This window comes from Stegodyphus dumicola, chromosome 8 (genome assembly GCF_044657685.1).
Source record: "Stegodyphus dumicola isolate Sdum_Otavi_A_Nest chromosome 8, ASM4465768v1".
Taxonomy (NCBI): domain Eukaryota; kingdom Metazoa; phylum Arthropoda; class Arachnida; order Araneae; family Eresidae; genus Stegodyphus; species Stegodyphus dumicola.
The window spans coordinates 15,436,319-15,456,367 of NC_140775.1; the positions used below are offsets into that span (position 1 = coordinate 15,436,319).

The following is a 20,049-nucleotide window of genomic DNA, read 5'->3' on the forward strand; positions in this document are numbered from 1 at the left end:
AAGGCTCATGTAGAAGTGGTCTGTTATTTCATTTACATTTACATTGCGCATTTTAAGCTCCATAAAGTGCCTTTCTGTTGTGGCACGAGTATGACAAGACTTACATCTCCTCTTGAAAATTTCCCAGAAAGCCATATTTATTGATAACTTTCGTAAATGACTAAGAGTGTTCGTTTCTCTTTTCTACTTTTCTGTGAAAATGGTTTGAGAAAACTGCATTTGAGTCTGAGCGCAGATTTCAAGAGTTATGAGCCAATCAAACATAAGTGGATATTTTCATCATGCCTTTTAATGTCAAATGTGAAGCACTGAGGGCGGATTTGCAGCTTGAGTTACAGTTAATTGAGTTACAGCAGAACAATCGTCTCAAGCAGTTGTTTCTCAGTGTTCCAAAATTAGAGTTTTAACGAATCGTTACCGAAAGAAAGCTTAACAAATTTCATATCTCAAGCCCAGAAAACGAGTGCTATGTTTGCTTCATCTTATATATGAGAAGAAGTGTTTTCTACCCTGAACCTAAAGAAGAAGGTTCGTGGCAGTTCTATTAGGAACAGACTGATAGATGAGCATTTAGCATCACTTTCAGAACATCGCAGTTCGAACCTGAATTTAAGAGCTTTATAAATGTAGTCGCAGTTTCATTTACCACATTAATATATATGCATACTCATTTTAAGGGTTTAGAAAAATTTATATTGCCACTCTAAATGCTTTTCTTTTGCTTTCTGGCTCGCTTCCAAAGAAGTTACCCCATCATTGCTCTAAGATGTTTTTGGTGTATAACAGTCCAAGAGCTTGGTTTGCAGTTTTTACGCAGGTTCAGATATACAAAGTTATTTTAAAAGCCGGTACAAAGTAGTTAATAATACCTAGCTTTCGGCAAATTGTTGAAGTCATATATTTCCGTTTTACTCCCTCAACAAAATTTTTTTATCAAATTTTGAAAGTATTTTGCACCAATAAAGATTAAAGAAAGCAAAGGATATATAAACGAGACATTTTAAATAAAGAACTAAATGGAAACGGCAAAACGACGTGAAGTAACTGCCCAGCCTTTTCGAATATTGTCCAATAAAATGCCAACAGCGAAATCGTACGGCAGGAACGTCGGTAAAAGGAGCATCGGATCATCCGATATGCGAACCATTGGAATATTATGAATTATCGGATTTGACAGTATAGCTTTTATTAAATAAAATAATCCATAAGAATGATAGTAAAATTAACCATTTGGATTAAATGAATTTTAAATTGCGTCAATAAGATAGACTATTGTAATAAAATTAACCTCGCGTCCAAAGAACGGCCTAAAGATATTTCTTCCCCGAAGACAGAAATACATGCGACTCTATGAGATCCCTTGTGTTCAATTGCTTAGAAGTACTTACTCCTGAAACATGGATATTTCTCCGGTTAACAATTATTCATATTAGATCTCAATTTCTGTTCCAGCTTGCTCGCATTGTTCGAGTTTTAAGCCTGTGGGGAACTGTTAAAATAGCAATCTTGCCGATCTGGCGACAAGCTCCGTTATAATGTTATTATTATGTCGGGAATAGTGTCTTCGTCAAACTTTAGATTATTCAAATTTTGGAATGCTGCGGAGCTTAGCAGTAATTTAGATTTGTTCCCAGGCGGTATTAGCAAGTTTACAAGACACTCATATAAGTACTTCGGCAATTGAAACGACGTTACATACTGATTAACCCGATGCAAGTTGAAAATATTATTAACTGGAAAATGCGTGACCTGTCTAACATCACAGCTTAATTCTTAAATATTCCCAGAAGACTAAAGAATTAAAAGCATTCTCGCCATGTCTTCTATGGGAAGGGCCAACGCTAAGCCTTTTCCGAATTGGTGCGATCGGAACTGCATAAAATCGACTCTGCATAAGATCCACACTGTTGTGTTTTAAGCTCAATTTAAAGACTGTTCCATCTTCTAAGCTTACATTCTCAGGATCGGCTCTTTGTAGGATCTACACTGTGCACGATCGATATAGTGTTGGATCTACAAGACGTAAAATTGACACCAGCACAAGGTCCACTCTGGCATACGATACACAATAGTTACCTGCATATTACCGAGTCTATGAAAAGAAATTTTGATATTGATATAATAATAAGTAAAGCATTAATAGTTATCTGTAACACCAACACACATTCGTCAGAGGTATACAATCGACACTGCAAGAATCGGTACCTGTATACCACCAACATTAGCATAAGATCGACAAGAAACGACACCAACATATGCTCACCCAGCGTAAAGTTAACAGCAAGTGTAATAACGACATAACGTAGAGAAGACTTGAAATTATCGACGAAAGAATTTGTTAATAAGAAAGAAAAAGTAATCAAGAGGAATGAATTTCATTAACTTATTATTTTTTTAAGATACTTGAGTAGGAATAACTGCAAGACAGACATCAGTTTAAGATCGAAACTGGTTTTTGAGCTGTCGTGTCGTTCGGATGTTGACAGAGAGGCTAATCTTACACCACATCGATCTTGTGCCCAAAACTGTGTTACCTGACGCCTTAAGAATTTTGAAGCACCTGTTTGGTCGCACTGGTAACGTAGGCTCTGGTGCCGGCCCTGAATGCAGTGGTTAGCGATCAGTTGGAAGATCTGTAACTCGATTGTCTAGTAACAGCTTTACGCATGGTTTAAATGAAATGGAAATGATAATAATTGCTTAATTAATTAAGCTTACAGAATGACCATTCCAAATATTGAAAAAGAAACGTGGAGCAAACTTCTCTAATATGACTATCTACGATGATTTTTTATCTTGTGGTGGCGGTCTCATCTTATAGGAGGTTGTTTTTATACGTTTCGTGAAGAAGGAGTTCACTGTTGTGCAGCGAGACGCAACTATTACGAACAAAGATAACATGCATATGTAGTTGCCTGATATGGGATCGCAAATTGGGATGCGTCTATTATTGGCAGAACCTTGAGCACCATATAGGTAACAGACCACTTTAGTTTTGAGGCCACAGACCCGCTTAAAGTTTTGAGAAAAAGCACCACCAGCAACCCGGAGTGACTGGTCCAAGGATCCCCCACCATTCTTCTCCTACCACCAATCTCTGGAAAATACTTCCGGCTCGCCGCATATTTAGAGCGCGCCCATGCCGCATAGGTACTATACATTAACAAACATCCATAGCTTCTCCGGTACTCGAACCCAGGCTCTTCGGGACGGCAAACATAGTTACCAACAACTATTTCGTTTGCGCTACCCTTCGAAATGTTTTTGGCGCAATGTTTTCGCCTATAACTTGAGTTTTCATGTAGGCGATGATACCTTTGTGCACGCAGACCACATTTCGAAAAGATAGAAACCCTCACATGTATGCCAGTACTTTTATACCGGGCATCCTTATAGAGGTATATTTTCCAGCAAGAAAAATTTTCCCCATAAATGCTTTGGACACTTTGTGATAGGGCACCATTATGTAACGGTCCCCTAAAACCTCTGATACTCGTAGTTCTCAAGAAAACGCTACCACTCCCCTTCCAGTGGTTACAGTTTGATTGATAATCATCACCCCCACAGAGCTCAAGCGTCGTTTTGAATCATTTGATCAAAACTGTTGCCATCAACCGGGAGAGAAACCATCTTTGCACAGTTACGGTCGGTTACTCTGAAAGGCAGATAACTGGGATTTCGTCCCTCCCTTCTTTACGCTGTGTAGATGCCCAGTGATACCGCAGATAATCTAGAAATACAACAATGACTCAATTGGTCGAAATAGTAGTAGCAGCGTTGTAGCGGAATAATCAATCCGGTTTTTCCGGAATTTCAGTATGGTTAAAGGTCCGACAGACATTTTCGTCCACCAAAACTTCTGAACAGTGTAAGGGAGTTTAATAAAGAGAAGCTGTTTGCTCTGTTTCTTTGGGTTTACATTCATAAGATCTACAGAATATAAAATCTTTACTGCATAGAATCACCGAAAGCACGAACACTAGGTACACTCTGCACAAAAAAAGGGGGGAGACAGTTCTATAGCTGCCGTTCTACTGGGACGACCGGCGAAATTTAATCTGAGCATTATATGTGTCGAAAGCGCTATTTAAGATGTATATTAGATTAGATTAATTATAATTGTTCTAACATAAGTATTTAAACCTAAAACCGGACTTTTCTGATACAGCGTACCGATTTTTTTTATGTATTTGAATTCTACGATTAAAATTATGCCTAAATATTAAATTCTGTAATTTGGCAAGAAACTTATCGAGAAATTTAAAAATTTATCTTGGCGCACTTTTTTCACTTTGCGCCAAGAATAATTCACTTGCCGAAATTCTTAATTTATAGCAAACTATTTTCGTTTCCTTTTTTTTTTCACTGTACACAAGCGGAAAAAAAGCTGCATCATTCATTTTTCGAATAATTTTAAGTGCATAATAACCAAGTCAGTAAAGTACATTTGGTGTTATCGCTTAGCATAAATATCCCAATTTTGAAAATGCCAATATATAAATTCACGTATACCTTTGGAAATTTTGAATGATTCTTTGTAGATATGCCTAGAAATACATCTGCTTTAAGGTGGTGGTAAAAATTTTATGGGTTATAAAGCAGAAATGTTAAGGAAAAATTTATAAAAATTACAAAAAAATACAAATTTTTAAAAACAATTCAGAAAATACCTGCGAATTTTATTTGGATTGAATCTAAATTTTGAATTGTGAAAGAAGGAATGAAGTAAGTTTAATAAAAAGAAAGATGCTAATAGATATATACTAAATTCCATTAACAGTCAGGAGCTAAAATTTTGAGAGCTAATCTTTAAAATCTATTCGTGCAATTTTTACAAAACTTTGGCATAATTTGAGTCGCAAAATCGAAATACGGAAAAAATAGGTATGTCATTTCAGAAAAGTCAGATTTTATCTCAGTACCCATGTTAGAACAATGCTATATATAAATCTAATATACTTACTAAAGAATATTGATTATATTATCTCCTAAGATTAATTTTAGTAGAATTATCTTAAAAGAGTGAATCCATTATATATTAAGTCGTGCTTTCCAGATATAAAAAACGCAAGTCAAATTTCGTTAATCGGTCCGGTAGATTGTATTCGACATAAATACACATGAACTATACTCATGTCCATAAATTAAGGATAATGCAAAATCAGGCAAAGGAAGAGTTAGAAGCAAAACAAATTTGACTTTTTTGACAAATTTGATTTGTAAAACTTTATTTATTAAACAAAAGGTAAAGAGCAAAAAAAGATGCTATATATTTGATATTATTAAAAAAAATAGCGACTTTTTCTCCCTGGAGCAAATTACAAAAACACCTATTTACAAAAAACCAATATTACATGGTTGGTATGATTGTTAATACATCGTATGTCTCCCAGACGATGCAATACAGTCCGTACAACGCCTAGGCATGCTGAGTATCAAATTATCGATCTGATCTTGGGGGATATTACACCACTCAAAAAGCAATGCTCTCCGAAGTTCCGGTAGACATGTAGGAGGAGGTTGACGGCCTGCATCTCGTCGGCCAAGCATATCCCACACGTGCTCTACTGGATTCAAGTCCGGTGAGAATGCTGGCCAGTCCATACGGTTGATATCCTCCGATTGAAGGCATTCGCTTACGATGTTTGCACGGTGAGGACGGGCGTTGTCATCCATAAACACAAATCGATCGTGGCATGATCGTGGCCTATCGGACTGCTGTTTATCGTCCCACGACATTGCTATTCGTGACCATCAGGTGAATATGGAATCGATGGATCTAGGAGGGCCAAGCGGAGGCCATGCAGGATCTCAGCGGCCCTGGGACACTATATAATGCCCAGGAGGGCAGACATGTTGTTTATCTTTCCACGACATTGCAGTTCGTGTTTGAGCGGATCCCTTAACCATCAAGTGAATATGGAATCGATGGATCCAGAAGGGCCATAAGGGAGCTATGCAGAATCTCAGAGGTTCTGGGCCACCATATATAACGCCCGGGAGGGCTGACATGTTGTCTTCTCGGTTTTGTGGGACCACGATACTGGACACAGGAATGGCATCACGTCGTCTTGTACAGTATAATGATGGCCGTATCCGTGTGTGAAGGCATCGAAGAGAATGAATATCATCAGCCTGCATTCGCCATCATCATACGAGAGTAGCCCCTGGCGTGCTGCTATGCGGTGCGGTGCCATAGGGTACGTATTTCGGTCATCTGTTGTTCGCATAGGCGGTAATGTGTGCAGCCGCCATTACATTTCTGACTTGTTAAGGCCCATGGCTGTGCCATGTCTTCAAGACCAGTGTGAAGCCATTCTTCAGCAAGGTGACGCACGATCGCATGTTGCCCCTGCTATTCTGACCTTTTACGAGCAACAGCCGAACATCCTCGCGCAGGATGTTCGACTGTTGCTCTGGCCAGTACTTTCTCCAGGTCTTTCACCAACTAAAGCCATCTGGTCTTGAGTTGCCGAGAAAGTGGCATAGAACCACTTGCCAGCCGAGAAAATGATTGATGAACTCTGGCATAGAGCTGAAACCGCATGAAATAAGTACCCATATCTATCCCCCAAGCGCAGTTCGGATGATTTTCAAACCCTCCGGGGCAACTTTAAAACCCGAATGCTATCAGGTTATAATTGTTATTATTGTTACGAATTTTGTATATAGATAGATGATTTTACTGCAATTATATGTGAAATTGTTGTATTTTACTGTATAATGAAGGTAACATGAGAATCCAGAGAAGGGAAGCTTGCCGGAAAAGTAAGAATACAGGAGCAAAGTCTATTTAACATTGAATAAATGGCTATCTCATTAATTTCACAAAAGTCGCCAAACGTTGCCAAACTTGGCAACATTTGTGTCCGGTCCCTGTGTCACCGTAATAGGTATTGTAAGTGAATAACTGTAATTGGCTTCAGATGCAATTATAACCGTACCCAGCCTCCCATGCCTTCCAGTAATTTCGGGAAGTTACTAGATACTTCTCGGCGGCCAGGTAAGAACTATAGAGCATCTGCTCTCAGTTGTTGCGAGTTGTGAGTTCAGTGTGAGTTCGGAGTACTGGGATATCTCCCGGTTAGGTAGCTTCCTCTTCAGATGCGTTTTGTATTGCGTTCTTTTTCATACTCTTAGTAGTTTAAAGTGTAACTATTGATAGTACTCTGTGATACTGTGAACACCTGTACGAGGATTTCTGTGGAAAGTTCCACATCTCTGAAGTTTCACTTTTGATAGAATAAATTTTCGTACCCTATCATCGGGCATGTGTGCATTCATTCTATTAGGAGCCCCGTAAGCAACATTATTATTATTGTTATTGTTGTTGCGGTTATTTTCATCGTTATCAATAATATATTAAATTGCTGCCAACGTTTTCTTTACTGTATATTAATTTGTTAGTTAATTTATTTTTGATCGGTCCGGTACATTTCTCATTACATCTGCTATTACCATAAAAGCCCGCTTTCGCCGGAGAAACACACTCCGGTCCTCCATGCTTTGAAACATTAATGATCTGAGCCAGATCTAAAATCTGTGCGTGGTGTACAAAGCAGAGGCTAGCTTACACCACCTCCTCAAGAATTCCAATTATGAAACAGGCTTGCGATGCCCGGCTAATAATCTGAGGACGCTTCGCGTGCGCAGAGCGGTGCGCCCTCGTGCAGGGGGTTGCACACGTCATGCAACGCACGCTTCGGAATAAGTCGGATAATTGTCACGAATCGAAACAGGTTCCAAAATCTGCTTTGCGTAGCAACATCCTGAGAGAAGGATGTTTCAAAAGGAACATTAAATTTACCTTAACTATTAATGGCAGCAGAGTTGGCGCACGTGTACTTGACGCTTCTAGGCAAAGAAAATTCGGCTGCACTTACACTTTCCGCCCTCTGCCTTGTATGTATATGTAAGATAAAATTCTATTTTTAATTTGCAGCAGCCCCTTTAGTTTGCTTTAAATGGCTATTTTTCCTTCTATCTTAGAACTGGTGATAGGTTTATAATAATTATCTCTGAATTCCGTAGTTTCAAAATTAACTTCTGTCATGCGATACTTGTATAGCGATCATGACGAGTGTACTTACCTGACGCAAAATGTATTTAAGCCAATAATAGTAATAAAATTTCTATGCCAAAATTTTATTAATTCAATGAAAATAAAACTTTTCGTATTCTTCATTTAGCAATTTTTCTAAAATTTTTCTTCTCAAACTTGTGTCTGTTATGCAGGACTTAATTTCTAAAATCTGAAGTGCCAGAGCCTTATGGAAGGGGGTCAGGAAGAAGGAAAAAAGAACTTAACTAATAAAAAATAAAATGACTAATAATTAAAATACTTAAATTGAAATTAAGATTCAATGAAATATGAAGATATAAATAAAATTTAATAAATTGTTAAATTCATAAATAAAATATAGGGCATCATCTTATTTGGAGCTCAGGCTGGACTTAAATTTCATTCAGAAATCTGAGCAATAGCTTAGGCGGCCTCCGGCTGAATTCAAGCTCTGAATGTACGGTATAACGTACTATTTCAAGGGATGACAGAAACAAGAACCATTATTTTCCTAGCATACCAATGGATAAAATAAAACCTTTAAAGCGGTACTAATGAGAACAGAGAAAATGATAGAAACAACATGAGAGTATGTATGAAAAGGGATTTTTAAAGGAGGAATGTAGCTTCGAAAATAAATAAATAAAAGTCCTAAGCTTTCTCAAAGTGATGCCCTGCTTGTATAATTCTAGCTGTCAAACAGAATGCAATTGGGCAAAAAAAATTTACCCCGAATCCTATCTGATAACAACACGAGCACAAATGTTTAAGGTCTGTACAAGTGAAAACTTTTCTCCCTCGTTTTGGTTCCACAGTTCAAGTCTGCAGAAGCTCTGCAGTGAAGTGGTTACCAGTGCTGGAAGTGAAACACCAAATTAATTATTTTGATACTTTCGCGAACAAAACATTTTACCGCTGTCATAAATTCATTGCATTACTTGGAGAATAAGCCTTTGACATGTGGATGTAGGATTTTCTTTTCTTAAAAGTATTAACATACCGCGCGTTTTTTCCCCAGAAAGAAACAGGCACGCATTTTAACGCATATTTATTTTTAAAATAAAATTTCTCTCTTTGATATTACGTTCCATTTACATAAAGAAAAGGTGCCAGAGCCTTTTCGTTTAGGGCTCCGATGCGCTCCGGATACAATCACTAATTACCTCAGAAACTGGGAAGTACCGGAGCCGGGTTCCGGAGAGTTCCGGCGCAATTTAAGCTCTGCTATTATATGGCAACTTGCTGTCCACTGTCTCTCCTGCTTTTTATTACCAAGAAAAAAAATGAAAGAAAGAAAATTTGAAAGCTTTCAGATTTTATATTACGCCTAAGAGGGCGTTTTTTTAACGTTTCGTGTGTTACCTTTATTTACCAAATATCATGTTTTTCGCACTTAAACTACATAAAATTCAATTCAACACCAATGTCACAAAATATTTAACAAAATCACAAAATATTAACAGCATATCTTTAGAATTTCCGGTACAAAGAGTATTCCCATGCCGCACAGAAACTGTGCATTTTTACGAACATTCAAGCTTCTCATGGGATTTGGGAACAAGCCCATCGGTAAACCAGTCAGAGTCGTTAAACACGATCCCCGTTGGGTAGCCCGAAAGCATTATGCCTTATCACTCTTCATGAACCACGGGGACTATATGCGTTTATGAATAAAACACAGTCTCTCGCGCTGCAGATAAAAATGTTTTCTTTTTTCTGTACAGTGTTGCCAAAGCTCACTTTGAAATCGTTGAATTTGCTTATCGAAAATTCGTTAAAATTTTATAAAATTTGAAATAGATAATAAAAGAAATTCAAAATTAGGTTTTCTAAGTGCCCATGTTCGGTTGGAGGATTACGTTATTCAAAATCTGATGTCTATAGGTACCGTTGTTTTTTTCACAATGAGAGAAATACTCATGGAGATTCTTCATTACTTAGTTTCTTTAAATATAACACAGGACGATAATATTGAGTGGCAACAGTTTGAAAGATGAACCAACGCAGAAGGTGAAAAGGCGCAAAAGGACCCAAAGGACTATAAGTCCTTTGGGTGTAATGCTCCTTTGGGCTAACATGAAGAAAATATTTTACTATTTAAATTATACCGTTAACTACGTGTCACGTTATACAGAAAAGAATAATCAGTCCGAATAACTGAATGTCGGATAATTGGACTTGTGTCGTATACCGAGCCTCCGTGAGGAATATAAATCTTGAGAGAAACACAAAAGCTCAAGGAAGCGCGATAACGAATTATGCTGGCGAACATTTATAAACGGCGACAGAACAAGTCCAAAATCTCGCAACACTTTAACGCTTTATCAAAGGATGCCACTCCGGAAATGTATTTTTCCTCGACGGTCATCCATCAACGACTAAGAATATCCATTTGGATCTTGTTACGGGCCCGGGAGTGATTCGAATAGCTTAGCACGCCCCTCCCCTCTTTCCAAATGCTTAATCGAAGTTTGCTTGTCACGTGGACCTCCAGGGAAATGGCCCGGAAAATGGCGCATAGGCTTTATGTTGGAGTTCCTATAAAAAGTTACAGAATAATTTCGGATTAAAGTTTTGATCTTTTAGCTAAATATCACATGTTTAAACCGTTTCGACACTTTTTATTCTCGAATTTTCCGGAATCTCGAGATAGCTATAGATCACTGGTCTCAAACTCAAATTGCATGCGAGCCGAACCTATAATCTGGAGGGAAAAAAAAAAAAAAAAAAAGGCCTCGTTTCTTTCTTTCACTTTTTTCTTTTTCCTGTCTTTTTCCTTTTTTTTTTTTTTTTTTTTTTTTTTTAACTGAAGGGAGGACAAAATATTAACACTCCTAAAAAATACTAACAAGTTCACATTTTAACGATCGCCCAAAAAGATTTGTTAAGGTTTTTTACGCTCTCATTCAGCTCGCAGTCTACCGGTCTGCTGTTGCACACACTCCTGCTTAGCTTTTTATTATTAAGCACCATTTTCTTATACGATTGAACAATAAAACTACAAAAATTTTAAAAACAGCATATATTTAGATATTTAAAATTCCCGATGCAGTGTTAAGTGTTGGCAGACTTTTTTTTTTTTTTTTTTTTTTTAAGTCTTTTCTCGGCTCATTACATCAATGTCCAGTTTTCTTAGTAAGGTGGCTTATATAACGTTGTGTTTTCTCATTATCAACATTTTGTGCGTTAACTTTGTTAATTAGATATTACGTTCTTCGCGCTTACGTCACATAAAATTCGATTCAACAGCAAAATCACATAATATTTAAAAACAGCGTATCTTTAGAACTTCGAACAGACAGTCTCGCGCGCCGGAGACAAAAATGTTTAATCCCGTACAGTGTTGCAACTGTTAGCTTTCATACCGTTGAGTTTGTTGACTAAAAATTTATTAAAGTTTTACAAAATATGAAATATAAAATTCGAAATCCAAAAATTCGTTCTCCCAGGTGCACATGTTCGGGTAGAGGACAGTGTTATTCAAAATTTAATGCACTAGGTCCCTTTTTTTCACACTGCGAGGAACATACACATATACATGCAGATTTTTCGTTAAAGATAATACAGGGCGATACAAGTAATTCGCCCCTTATAACGGACGACGCAAAATCCCATTTCAAGACTAATAGCCCATTCGGGCTAACGAACTAAAATCAGCAACTTTCTCCCCAGAATTCGAAACCAGACCTCCCGATTGCTAACTGGATGTGCTTTCCCATTACACCACAAAGGGAAGCAGTCGGTGAGAAGAAAATTCCTTACATTCTCCCTCATTTTAAAGGAGACTGGTGAGAAAGAGACTTAATCGCCAAATCCAGATAACGCTGAATTATCGCTGTGGGTATTTCAATACCATTTCTCGGTACGCCATTTGTGGTCTCGGTCTCGCCTCGGTACGCCATTTGTAGACATTTAGAATTTTTTCGAGGCCGGGAAACATGAATATAGAAGCCATGCCCTGGCCGGGATTCGAATTCTGGACCTCTCGATTAATAGCTGGGCATCCTTTCCAGCTTTACAGCCCGAGCGTACGTACGGGAGAAAATGCGATAATTCCTCAAAAATATACGTTAAACGTCAGAGCCAGGAAATGCTTGAGTCGTGTTGTGATTTCTAGAAATGATATACAAAAATCTTTTTCGCAAAAGTAACTTATCTTCTCTCGATGCAAGCATCAGTTATATCTAGAATAGAATTATTGTTGTTTTCAAATGGTCACAGAGAAAGTATCGACCAATTCTGCAATTAATTTGCGATGATTCGAATGGAGCGAAACCATTTTCGATAATTTCCAGATACGGTATTGACTGCGACGCTGCATTTCGAAGACCAATTTCCGATTGCGAACGCACATTCGTGAGTAAGACCAATCGAAGGCAACCTAGACATCAGAGAAGGGTTAAGAATTATTCATTCCCCATCTCAACCAATAGAAACTCTGTCCTCAAAGACGTCGACTATCATGGAAACAGCGTAATTATAAAAGTGGTTCTATTTGGAGAATAGAATGGAAGTTTTGCACTTCGCGCTCGATGACTATCGAACGCAGTCACACAGATTAGAATGCCTTTTGGTGACTGGTGCAGTTTTCGAATGTCCTATTGTCTCCAATGATATTCCTACAACTAGCTATAAATAATCGATTTTCTAAATGGAAATGTTTCAATTTCAACATGAGCTATCAATGCGTTTCAACGTTTAAACAAAGTAAGGGAAGTCACAGTTAAGACGGATGCTCGATGAATGCGTGAGATATAAACAGCGTCTCGCATGAGAATGAAACGACTACACTTGGTTAAATATAATTACAAGTCATTGTACGAAAAATGCTGTCGGGTGTTTGGACAACCCGAAATTTGATTTTGTGTCTAATGGAATTCCACCAATGTACTCCAGGTATAAATACATCGGAAACTTATGGGACATTATTAAAAGCAACTATTCCAATGGAAAATATCTGATATGGACACTACATGACTTCCCTCTACAAACTATTAACTATACACATTTTTGCTGCACTTCGTTTAAACGCATATCCTCGAAATATACAAAATTAACAAAGCCTTAAGGCAAGTTGAAAACGACATCAAAAATTGCAAATTTTGAAATTAAATATACCGGTCAATTGTTATCGAACGGGAGTCAAACTTCTTATAATTTTAATTTTCATAACGGGTGTAAATCTTTCCCTAAAGTATAGCGACCGGGAATAGCATTAAATCCATTTTGACCCTTCCCGAATCCATTCGGACTATTTTTTTGCGTGACATCTGTACGTACGGACAGAATAAAGGAATCCTTTTTCCAAAAGGGGATTTAAAATGTATTCGAAATGGATTTTTTTCCTGATGTCTGTACATATATACGCACGTACAGATATAGATACTTACGTATAGTATATCTCGCATAACTCAAAATGATCAACCGTAGAACATTAAAATTTTGTATATGGGATTCCTATAACATTTAGTTGTGCAGCTCCCTTTTTTATTTCCACTGGCAGAACCAAACGCTTCGGTATATATGCATATATATGTATATATATATAAATTCGAAGTAAACACGTAATTACGAGTAATTTAAAAAGCCGAATACTTGAGTTAAAACTGCCAAGTAATAAATAAATAGTTTAGTATTAGAAAAAAAATTTAATATATTTTCTCTGTTTTGTATTAGCAGAAAATACCAGCGTCAGTCTGTCTCCGACAGAAAAGAATGTTTACGAGAAGCGCATGCGCACGAAAAGCGGCGCCGAATCGTTTATGAGAAACTGTTTCTTTATTATTATTATTATTATTATTTGTTTAACTGTTTTTATATATAATTTTAGATTTATTATAGTTTTTGAATAGAATATGCAGCAACAATTACCTAAGTCTTCAGATGATACAAATTTTGTGCATTCTGAGTTGTGATTGAGATGTAACGCTGCTAATTAGCCTAGCTCCAGAGTGCCGCTATGGTAAATAAATATAGCGAATTTTAAAGAGTGCGTTAATTATTATTAAATATATGTGGTATTATTCCATTGTGGATTAAACGCAATCGACGACGGAATGTAAATTCAATTCGATCTCCATGGATCATAAATTTAGTTAATGCTATGAACTATTAGAATAAATTTGAGTCAGTATTTTAAGTATAAGTAATTTAAATTTCTATCGTAGTAAAAATGTTGGTTATTGTTATTTGACAGTGAAATGTTTTTCCCCCTTGACAAGTCAATTAATCTATGGGCAATAATAATGACTACCTTTTCAGTACTTTAAATTTTACGCTTTAGGGTTTAAAATAATATTTCTGTACAGTTTATTAAAATATTTTTACTATAATAGAAATTTAAATTACTTATACTTAAATTACTGACTCAGATTTATTCCAATAATTCATCGCATTAATTAAATTTATGTTCCTTGGAGATGATATATTAAAAAACTTTTCTAATAATAAATTATTTATATATATATAAATAAAAAATAATGAATATAAATGAAATAAAATGAAATATAAATGAAAAATGATCTCTTAGGAAATAAATAAATTTTGAATATGTAGAAGAATGTATCAAAAAAGAGGGAACCCATATGTAGTAAGTTTAATTCCAAAAATTTTGTTTTAAAGTAACCTGAATGTAAATCATGAAAAAAACATTTTAAGGGGACTTGAATATAGTTAATTCCCGTTTATAAATTTCCTGCTGCGTTGTTCACGTTAGTTTTTAATGGTTATGAAAATAATATAAACTCGGACTTTAATTAATTCAAATCTTGACGTCTTTGTAAACCGTATTTGCAATAAATATATAATTAAAATGTCCGCCTAGACCACATAAAATTGCTTCGGAGATCGCCAGCTGAAGACCATTGCATTAAGTAACGGTACACAATCCTTTTCTGTTACTTTTTAAAATATAAACTCCTTAAAGAGTAACTAGATGTCCATAAAAAGAGTGGAGGAAAACGTTTACTACAAGGAAAAAAATAATAATATATATAAAAAAAAGATTACAGGATCTTTGCAATAAATCATCCACGTCTTCCTCACGGGTAGATAATGAGGTAGGTAGTAGGGTAGAAAGGAATATTCTGGCGAACCACTATCGAAGAACAAACATAATGGAGCGCAACTTCTCCGCACATTTTCGTATAAATAAGAACGCTTTTACCGTAACACTTATATATAGTTGGGAGAAAGAACGCTTTTAAGTCAAAAAATTGCTACTTTCCAGCCATCTGGAGTTGGTGGAGAAAACATCGCGATAATATTTATGAAATCAGGCTATCGTAAGACTATCAGAAAGAATCAAATTTTGACTTAAAAGAAAAGTTAAACTGTCGAACCCCGATATAACAAACCTACGGATAAAAAGAAGGAACGTTTTCCCTGCCGTCCACTTTCCTGTACACTTAACATTACTTTATACCACTATACAAAATTTCCAAAGGTATTAAAATCGGATATAACGAAACTATACGTATATCTAAGATTGAAATTCATCTTTCATTTTTCAAGAATTTCTTTAAGTTTTAACGGAAAAAACTCCTAACTCTTGAAATCATCCGTATTTACGATGTTAGGATCCACATCCGATTCGTAAAGGAAAAGATTTTTACATTGTTAGGCTATAAGGTATTTCTCCCGCTTACTTAGCATGTCTTCGTGGTGTAGCGGTCAGCACACTCGGCGCGCATTCGAGAGGTCCGTGGTTCAATTCTCGGCGAGGGCATTGCTCAATTTTCATGTCTTCTGCTTCAACATATCCTAATGTCCCTACAGTGGCGCCCGAACTAAAAAAAAGGTGGTAAATGATGATTCTCCACCACCAGGATTTGGCGATTGGGGTCCCCTAATCCTCAGTTGCCTTTAAAAGGGGGAGTATATAAGGTATTTTCCCCTCTTTCTTAGCATTCCCGCTTTCTTCGTGATGTAGTGGTCAGCACGCTCGGCGCGTATTCGAGAGGTCCGTGGTTCGATTCCCGGCGAAGGCATTGCTCAATTTTCACGTCTCCTGCTTCGAAATAACCTAATGTCCCTACAAGCACAAAAGGAAAATAGGTGCACGGGGCATCAGAGACTCCACTGCACAATCGAACAGGTATTGCCCCAATACACTATAGATTATAAAACCTCGAATTAGACCAAAAGGGGCTATTAGTCTGTTGGGCCAAAACGGACTATTAGTTCCGAAATGTAATTGTGTGTCGGTTCATTATAAATGGCGTATCACTTTTCAAATTGTTGCCACCCAATATTATCGACCTATATGATTTTTAAAGAAATTAAAAAGGACAATCTGCATGTAAGTATGTTTCTAGCATTGCGAAAAAACGACAGTACCTTCAGCCCTCAGATTTTGACTAACGTAGTACTACAATTTATTTCAGATTTTGTAAAACTTTAATGAATTTTTGATTAATAAACTTAATGATTTGAAAGCCAGCAGTGGCAACATTAGTGAAAACAGAATAAAACATTTTCTTCAGCGCGCGAGACGGTTACCATTCGGGAAAATGTAAAGCATTTATCATCCAATTTTAATTAACAAACCCGGCTATATGAAAACAAAGTGTTGCCGTGGTTAGAAATGAAGTACTTTTATCTTCTACTTGCCGGCATGTTGCCATTAAGTAAAGTCTAAAATACTTTCATATTTAATCTGGAAGATCACTGAGTAATAAACAAAGCGATTTAAAAGCAAAAAACACAGTTTTTAAGAACAATTTTCTGTACTTTCTAATGTGATTGACTTGAATAAACATGCATAAAATAATGAAATATCTAATTAGAAATATTCAATATTTCTATGAAATTACACTAACTAGACTTAATGAAATCATTATATACGTTTTCTTTTTTACGACAGCTATTTTAAGTTATCAAAGACATTATAGTGTATTATAGTGTATACATTATAGTGTATGTAGTGAATATAAAAATATGTATGGCAACATCTAACACTCTATCGGCAGTTCTAAAATTATCTATTTTAAAATATTCTGTGCTTTTTCTGTTGGAAAAACTATATTTTTTCTCTCGGCAAAGCCTTCTTCGACTGGTCTATATTAGTAGTGATGAAATCTCGTAATGGCTTACAGACGGTAAATTTTTTATGTATTTCTTTCCTGTTATTCTATTCAAGTGATAATATACTTTTTTAATGTTACATTACGGTTTCTTTTATATTCCAGAAGCAAACGTTCGGAAAAATAAAACTCTGAGCCTTTTAAAAGCGAAATTCCTTCTCAGTTATTTCCATGTTTTTCAACAATAAAGATTTAGTTTTATGATTTGGCAACAGTAGTTATTACTTTTATCGAAGAAGAAAACTGAAATGTTTGCTTGATCTTTTTATAGTTAAAGGTGTTTTTATATAATTTAAAAAACATATTTAACTGTAAAATTTTCTGATGTTTTTCCGTAATGAATAACTTTCAGAATGATTTTGTTTTTATATTAGTTTTTCCAAATGCATAGTAATTAACCGAGGAATCATAGCAAATATTATAACGACAGTAATAATAATAATAATAATAGAAAAAAAAAGAGCAGAAAAATTTAAAAAAAAGGGGGGGGAAGAAAAAAAAGAAAGAAAATCTGAAAGGTTTCAGATATTAAAGTCGCACCAGAGGAAACGTTAAGGTTTTTTATGCTCTCTCTGAGTACTGCAGGTTACCAGTCTGCTTTTGGATATACTCCTGCTGACAATTTTTTTTTTGTTTTGTTTTTCTCCCTTAACATCACATAAAATTCAAAAGCAAAATCATAAATAGTTAAAAACAGCATATCTTTAGAATTACTGATAGAGCGTTAGGGTTTACCATTCGCTCTAGTATTTCTTTGAAAATTAGCCGTTCAAGTTGCCATCCGCCTAAAAGAGTTATCACAAATTATGTATTTATAATAAGTAACTTGATTTTATGAGTTTAGCTAGTAGTATCACAAAAATATTTAATATTTCCAATTAGACATATCATGATTTAAATGCATTCTTATTTAAATCAATAGGATTAAAAAGTTGAAAGGTATTTTCAAGAACGGCGGTTATTGCTTTTTAATCCCTTGGTCTGCTATAACCGCTAATATGTAAAATAGTGTATAATTTTTTGGAAGTTCTAGGTTTCAAAAACGGAAAACTTGAAGCAGAAACAAAATTTTAATTTTGGGTTTTTTTTTTTTTTTTTTTTTTTTTTAAGACAAAGGGCGCTAGCCTAAGAAAGCTATTAATTTCTTTTTATCATTTTGCGTCGGTTCACTATAAATGTTGGTTCACTTTTCAAATTGTTGCTACCAAATATTAAAGACTTGTATTATATTTAATTTAAATAATGAAGAATCTGCATAAATGTATGTATGTTTCTCGTATTGTGATAAAACAACGGTACATACAGTCATCCAATTCTTAATAAAGTAATCTTCCACTGAATATGGGCATCTGGAATTTGGAATATGAAATTTGTTTTATTTTTCGATTTCATATTTTGTAATTCTTTAACGAATGTTTGATAAACAAAATCAACGATTTCGAAGCCAATAATGGCAACATTGTACGGGGGAAGTAAAAAAGTACTTTCAGCGCGCGAGATTGTGTATCGGAAATTCTAAAGCTTTGCTCATTTAAAAATTATTTTGCGATATTGGTGTTGAATTGAATTTTATGGTTCAAGTGCAAAGAACATGATATTTAATAAATAAAGGTAACACACAAAACGTTAAAAAAACGCCCCTTTGGGCGTAATGTAAAATCTGAAAGCTTTCAGTTTTTTTTTTTTTTTTATATATATATCTATATATATATATAGATATATATATTCACTACATTATATTTTCAAAAGTAACACACTGGGCTAACGTGATGTAATTTGAAAGTACACCGTATCACTTTTGAAAGGACATTTTGAGAGAGTATGTATCATTTTCGAAGAGTAGATATCACAATGTGAAAAAAGTGAGCTTTGAAACTAGTAGCATGTATCTGTGGTGCTATAAATGAAGACAATAAAAGGTAAAATAATTAAAAATAAAATAATATGTAGAAGTAATAACAATAATAGTAGTATTTTTGTTTGTATACGGTTATACCGCTCAGTGCCCGGTTATTTGTTGGCTCTATTAAAAGGTTTTTTTATGTTGAACATTTTGAATATTAATCCATTAGGTTGACTGGGCCGAATTTACGCTCTGAGCACTATTGTTTCCCTTGAAAGCATGCCAACCAATTTTTAAAAGCGTTTTTGCGGGGTAGTTCTTCATTTTCTCCATCGAGTTCCTTACCCGTTATTTTCTCCTTTTATCTCCGGCGAATTTTATTTTTTTCTTTTATCATTTAAACTGCTCTTGATAACATAATTCCTCTTATGCACACTTGATGGCCGTGGTGAAAACGGATGATGCATAGCCGCTTCATCTAATTTTTTTTCCCCTTCATTATTTATTATCATGGCTGCCGTTGTTTCCCGTTTTTGTTCGTGTTTCGTTAAGTGTTTACACAAAAAGGCAGGGAAAATTAATAATAATTGAAACGAAACTGCGTACGCTGAAGGGGATTGTTGGTGGAAATTAGCATGCGCACGGAAGACGAACTCTTAATTATAATAAATTTTCCTTTCCCAGAGAAATTCTACCTGTTAAAGTGGTATGAGTAAAGGGCAAATTTGGACGCTACCAAAAATCTTAGCGGAACTCTGACTATAATTTTTTAACGTTATTTAATGTTACAGTACCGCGCATATTTTGGCCATTCACCCTTGGAAGATACTCCCACTGCTCCACGAACTACACGAACCTTTCAATAATCACTGTCAAATTGAAGGTTACTCGTGACTAATAGGTACGCTACTCTTTTCTCTATCCACCATATAACATCCATCCTAATGTCTTCATAGAGGCCGCAGGTATTAACCGTTGAGCACTGGACGTTCAACCAATAGACATCAATGGATATTGGTTAAACGGATTAAAACAATAGGCATTATAGTGTTTTTCACAAA

At 35.6% G+C, this 20,049-nt stretch overlaps 1 protein-coding gene across 2 annotated transcripts in view; it reads right to left on the minus strand.

The window, feature by feature from the left end:
• LOC118182352 (teneurin-m-like) overlaps positions 1-20,049 on the minus strand; it is an 828,075-nt gene that overhangs the window by 292,073 nt on the left and 515,953 nt on the right. The gene's annotated exons all lie outside the window — the stretch shown is intronic.